Source organism: Tigriopus californicus, chromosome 4 (assembly GCF_007210705.1).
Source record: "Tigriopus californicus strain San Diego chromosome 4, Tcal_SD_v2.1, whole genome shotgun sequence".
Taxonomy (NCBI): Eukaryota; Metazoa; Arthropoda; class Copepoda; order Harpacticoida; family Harpacticidae; genus Tigriopus; species Tigriopus californicus.
Genome location: NC_081443.1, coordinates 7,729,853 through 7,736,100, shown reverse-complemented (window position 1 = coordinate 7,736,100; position 6,248 = coordinate 7,729,853). Strand labels below are relative to the sequence as shown.

The 6,248-nt window shown below is 43.0% G+C and overlaps 1 protein-coding gene across 1 annotated transcript in view; it reads right to left on the bottom strand.

Annotated features, from left to right (window-relative positions):
- LOC131878889 (transient receptor potential protein-like) overlaps positions 1–5,160 on the bottom strand; it is a gene marked incomplete at its 5' end in the record, with an annotated part of 13,661 nt that extends 8,501 nt beyond the window's left edge. Inside the window, 1 exon segment of the mRNA XM_059225028.1 lies at positions 4,159–5,160.
- Positions 5,161–6,248: the final 1,088 nt, after the last annotated feature.

The following is a 6,248-nucleotide window of genomic DNA, read 5'->3' as shown; positions in this document are numbered from 1 at the left end:
AGACTCCTTGTCATCGACAGAATGGCTTGAGATGGTGATCACGTTTTATTTTTTTAGTTATGAGCACTTTAGAGGGCCCTCTTTCTCTTTTCCAACCCAACCTAAAAAGGCAAGAAGGGAGGGGAAGCGGAAGCGACGAAAAAACAAGCTGTCAAGTGGTCCCTTGTCAGGGAAGATTTCATCCATCAATTTGTGCTGCGCTCTGCATTTCAACTTATTCGCTCTAACGAAAAAATTGGGGCGGCTTTTTTCTTTCTCTCGGGTGCAAGTTTGGCCCTCATTTTTCTCATCTCACAAAAACTGAGAAATAAATTGAACGCTCCCATCGTCCATGTGAAGTGGAACAGTGCAAACTAGAAGAGCTGATAAACTTGCTGGTCTTGCTTTTGACTCCGTAGCCTTGTTGCTACTCCATCATCTTCAAGACGTCCCAAAAATCGACGTCATCACAACCAAGCTAAAATATGTCTGGCTCAAACTCGGACCTATTCAATTCAGTTTGCTCTCAACTCGTGTTGACACATAAACACTTAAACGCACAATGTGAGGGGCTACTTTCATGAAATTAAGGGCAACAATTCGAAATGTTGCCAATGAAATCAAAATGGTGCCTCTCGCGCTTTTATTTCTACCGTAAACCGAGCTTGTCGAAGACGTCTGGTGGCTCTCGTATTTCAATGTCCTTAAAAAGAAACACTGAACGACGCCAATTTCGTGAGATGTGGAACACTTCTCCGTGAGAGCTGCTATCGTTTTTGCTCAAATGCAACCAAGGATTCTTTTCATCGGTAAATCCGTTCCAGATGCCAATGGGAAAGGTGCCAAGTGAATGCCAAGCATTTTCGCAATCATGCCAATTGATATCCTGCTCAATGGGCGGGATCGAGCCTTCGGGTAGTTGAAACACCACTCAGTCTGAAAATTGCACATTTGAGGGTATTTCCACGATTTTGCCTCGCACATTTGCGGGAGACAGAGGAATTGGAACCGATTTGAGTACAGGCGAGAGTGGTTCCATAAATCTGTCATTGAACCAAATGTTGTCATGGGTATGAATGCAAGTCTTAAACCTCTATATCACATCAAGAGGCTATTAGGTAGATAAACATAGCTTGAAGATGATAAGGCCTTGAAAAGGATGCGCATTCGTGTGGGCGACTCGGCTCTTTTGGAACTCCGACGCTTTGCCCTTTATCTTGTACCTTTTCCGAAAGGTCTGAATAAACACTCTGCTCAAAAATATTTTGCCTGCCAGTGGCATCACCGCAAAGACCCAATACCGCATTTTTGTACACACAACAAGAAAGAATCCTCGGATCCGGGTTGACACCCTATTTGTCTTCCCTTTGAGAAATAAAACGTTATTCAGGGTCTGAAATAGAAAACGGGCCCTCGACCCTCTTTTCAAGACATGAGACCATTTTAGGGCACATTTGTCAGTCCAATCGTCAAAGCTCAGCTGTTACTTGTACTAATGATGTACCGTACTGTATGAGTCTTCAAGTCATACATATTCAAAGGCTAGATTTGTACACCAAAGGGACGAAATGACTCGCACTTCAGGTCCGACGATGATAGGAACACATGGGAGCATACTTGAGCGAACATGCATGCTGATATTTTTGTTTATGCAATTTCATGGCCCGTTGTTTGCTTCCTGAACCCCGGAGTTCTCGGAAGGAAACGCATTACAGCGTCCAGCAGTCTCTTCTCAAAGAATCATTACCCGTCAAATAAGCTCGGACTGTCTGAGTGTCTTGCTCCAATTTACCTATAGGGAACAAACAGTATCCTTCAAATCCTCTCAATAAGATTTGTTCCATCTGGGAATGAATGCGTAAGAACTATGTCGGCGGAATCGTTCTGACGTGACGCCTAATTTCCGTCCTTGGTATCCAAACAAAAGTTGGGAACAAGATAAATGGAGATAGTCGTGAATAAGCCGCAGTATTGGCCATACCAGGGCATCTCTTGGCTCATCTATTCCGGGAGAAAATTATGTCTCGTTGCGTTGTTTGATGGTGAGACTGAGACATCTGTCCCATATCTTTCTTGAGCTGCACTCTCTATGGCATGGTTAGCTCTTGAAATGTACTAGATAGTTATGACTTGGGACTTGCGATGTGCCCCTTAACTTGAACGTATTACTCTCCCTGCCTTTTTGCCCTGCCTATTTCAGTGCTTTATTTGAACTCATTCTCATTCGAGAATGATGTCAATACATGGAGATTCAACAACATAAAAGGTTCCTCACAAACCCCACAAATACGAGGTCATCATTCACATAACACGAGGCTGCTGACTTAGACATATGGCCCACTCAAGAAAGTTGGGTTTCCTTCGTCTTATTACAAATTACGAAGGCGGCTCTTTTCTGGAATGGGCACAAGAGGCCTCTTGGAAGGCCAAAAATAGTTACGATTACTGGGGGAAATTGTTTTCCCAATAAAGTTATGCAATACCCCAGGAGTCAAATGTATTAGTCCAATGTGCTGTTTAAATCATGCCCCTCGTGCAATAAAACAATCGTAAGGCAAGGCAAATCGTTTCAGTGCTCTTCAATCACATTCAAACAAATAGTTCCAATTTCCAGATTCGACAGTTTCAGAACTTCAGGTGGCATTCAACGTCAGATGTCTCTTTATAAAGGCTTCAGCTAAATATTTCTAGACTGTTTACGAAAGTCATCCTTCGTGATCTCCTCTTCTAGTGCCCATGATCAATAAAAATTCTGTCCCTGAAATGTCTGATTTTTATGTTCCACAACAGAGTTTGCGGTAGCACTTAAGAACTGGTCTAACTCGGGTGCCAGTTAGAGATTAAGATTGGCCTTATCTTAACACTGACTGTGTATTTGTATTTTCAGGACCTGCATCTACGCTGCACCTCAATTTTAGACATGTTTACTCGTGTTCAACAGCAGACTCAAACACATCACTGGGGATCTTTATCACCTCAAAAAATGTGGGATGAATTAGACTTTTATCCCAATTTGGTGCTCAGATGTTCTGCAAAAAATATACCGCACGCACTTTGGCAAATGGGATTTCTAGGGAGAGAACATCTAACTTTTCCTTCTGTTCGGATAAGTTCGGTTCAAGTAAAAAAGTTAGCGTGAGTCTAGGGCGATCATAACGATAATAAGAGACTACATACTTATGGCACTGCAGTACTTGGGCAATGCTTTTTTTGTGGGAGTTTGCCCCACACGTGAGAGCGTGTGCTCATTTTATGTGCTTATACAAAGGACCTTCCTTGCAAACCCGGTTATCCGTAAAGAACACTTTGACATCTGTGAATGCAGGAGCTCTGTAAAACTTGCCAAGTTTCATATAAAGGCACACAAGTGAAGAAGCCCTTGGATGAAGCATGGGAAGAGCAATTTGTGCGCCATTAACGATCGTATAAGAGCATTTGATGGTAGGAGATTGATAACGATTCCAAATTGCAAATCATGTTTCATTTACTTTTAGAGTCCACCTTTTTATCAAAAGGTAAAGTACGTATATCTCATTACATTCTAGTTGAGCGAAACTATGTATCTCCAGTTGTGGAACAAATACCAGGCATGGCTTTCAAAGTTCAGATTTTTTGAGAGAAACTTTCATTGAAACAACTCGGTTCTTGTGTAACCTTCAGTGTACGGACTCAATCAGACGTGTTAGAAAGTTTTCCTCCAAAATCATCATAACTCTTTCAAGCTCGAACTTTTGAGGTCCCTTCTGAGGGGACTAATTAGCAATGTTTTCATGTTAAACAAAGAAGAATGAGCTCTTAGCCAATTCAACAATGTAATGAAGATCCATGATCCCCGAGCCTGATTCTGCTCCATAACTAATTATTTCGTGGCCAAAAGCCAATTAGTGAGTTGAGTTTTGGTATCAGAGTCTTTGACTTTGGACAATCCTTATTGTTTCTCTCTAAACAACAGTTTGATGGCATCAAAAGTTGTGAAGGCTCAACGCCAGGCTTAAGTGAAATGAAACTTTCAGGTTGGATCACTGAGTACATGAGCACTCTTCCAAGTGAAAATGGTCCATTTGTGCTTGTCTACGTTGAGGAAATGCTTCTGATGTAAAGGAAGCTGTATGAAGTAGCCGAAGAGCAGAAGGAGTACCACTCCACTAGTAATCTCTCATACCAGTTCTGGAAGCTTACCTTAATGTTCCGAGCGATTTATCTGGATTGGGATCACTCAAATGCTCGTAGCACAAAAGAGGGCCAAGCTTGAAGATGGAACTCTCATTCGGTAACGTGAAGAGAGACAAAGCCAAATCAACACACCGCAAAAAAACTTCACTGCCTTGGTGATGAGTATTGAGAGTGTGGTAGAGTTGTGATATCGGAAGGGGATTAGTTGTTTTGAAGGCCACCCAGAATATATACTCAGCTGCTCTCGGTGCTGCTGCTTCTTCTCATCACGAGCATCATCTTGGACAGTTCTTCTTCAAGCTCTCTCGCTTCCCAAGAGCTTGAGGAGACCTCTCCAGCTCTCCAGCTGTCGCCTCACTCCGTCGACTCTTTCAAAAGAACTGTTTGTTTCGCATCGGGGAGAAAAGTTGTTCCTCGGATGTTTTCAGTTTCCAAAGAGGAACTCTCGCTTTCTCCTTGTCATTCCGAAACGAGAGCGGATCCAAGGGAAAGTCGCCGAGCCAATCACCGTTGAACGGAAAGATTTTCCTTGTGTGCCAGATAAGAACTGACGGAGGAGGTTCTCTGTCCGTTTATCACCAGTTGGGGTGGAATAACTACGCGTAGACGAACATCAGAGAAGGGAACAACAACTCATTGATCAGCTGATGATTGGTTTTGGGTGCGGATCGAGGCGTGAGCCAGCCACCTACCACCTACTTCTTTTCGCCCGGAGCTATTGTTATCTGGAGTAACCTCAGTTTTTGGAGAGCCTCGTCGAGTTCACATTAGGCCTAATCCAGTGCTCGGGAAGGGATTTGACCATTGAGAACAACACTCTTTCGAGACACGGAGATATGTTGGGCTCTAGAAAAACAACACGGCCACGTCGTCGACAAAGAAGAGGATCAGGCAAAGAGCCACACAGACAGCGAGGGAGAAGGCGCTGAATAATCGGACAGTCTTGTTTTTTCCACTACACTAAAGATGATCCCGCCTTAGTGGCACAAGAAGATTGTTCTTTCGTTCCTTGGGTTCGTTCTCACTCTCCACTCGGTTTCCCACGAGTGTAAGGACAAGGGTGAGGAAAATGAGACTTGTCGGATATTGGTGATACTATCGCACGAGCAAACAGGCTTCTCGCCCGTCCGAGTCTTCAACTTCGTTACTCTCACCGATCAAGTTGGAACATGGAACTTCAAAATTTCGAAGTGATCGCAAGTGGGGAGGAGTTCCACCTCTTATTTATATGAGATATGGCTTCCATCCATCTAATGATATTAGTCAAATTCGAGTCGGAATGACCTAATAGGACGACGATTCAGCACGTGCCAGAGGCCAAGAAAACTCCCTCCTAACCCTTGAGTTTCACATGTGTACTTATCGTACGCTCCTCCTGTCTTTTGGTTGGATGGTTTCAGAAAGGCTGTTGGATGAACAGCAAACCTCTGAGGAAGAAACATCATCCTCGAATACGATCATTATCAGCATCTAATGTCCTCTTAAACGACTTGATGGGGAACACAAACATCCTTGAGCTCCCCTTTTGGACACCTAATACAAATTACAGAGGCACTTTTGGCGAACTGAGCACCAATTTGAGGACCCAAACTTATCTCGGTAATGGGAAGCAAAATAGTTCTAGCCATTGCATGATGAAGGGTAGGCTGTGAGACCAAATATGAAAGATAAGGATGCCTTGGAACAACTATGCTAGTAGCTACTTCATGTCTGCGTAGTTACCCGATTTTGTATGGATTCCATCTGGCTTCTTTATTGTCTTCGGACTGAAACGAGCAAAGACAAAACCATAGTTTTTGGGAAGTTTTGCCTCAATAGTACGTTCACATTTATTTGAACCCTTAGTTATTCATTTCGAATGAATGCAATCGTTCCCATTGAAATCTCGAAGAGTTTCTCGTTTGGTTGGTGATTGTTTTATGAAGCCAATAATTACGAACAAATCGCCTTTACAACATTATAGAGCGCCCTTTAATGACCACAAGGTCCAATACAATCATGTCACTGTACTCCAATATCCGACTTTTCTGACATGGAACTGCCTCCACTAAAAGAACTAGCAAACCAGTATTTTTCCAAATGACCTTGGAGAGTAA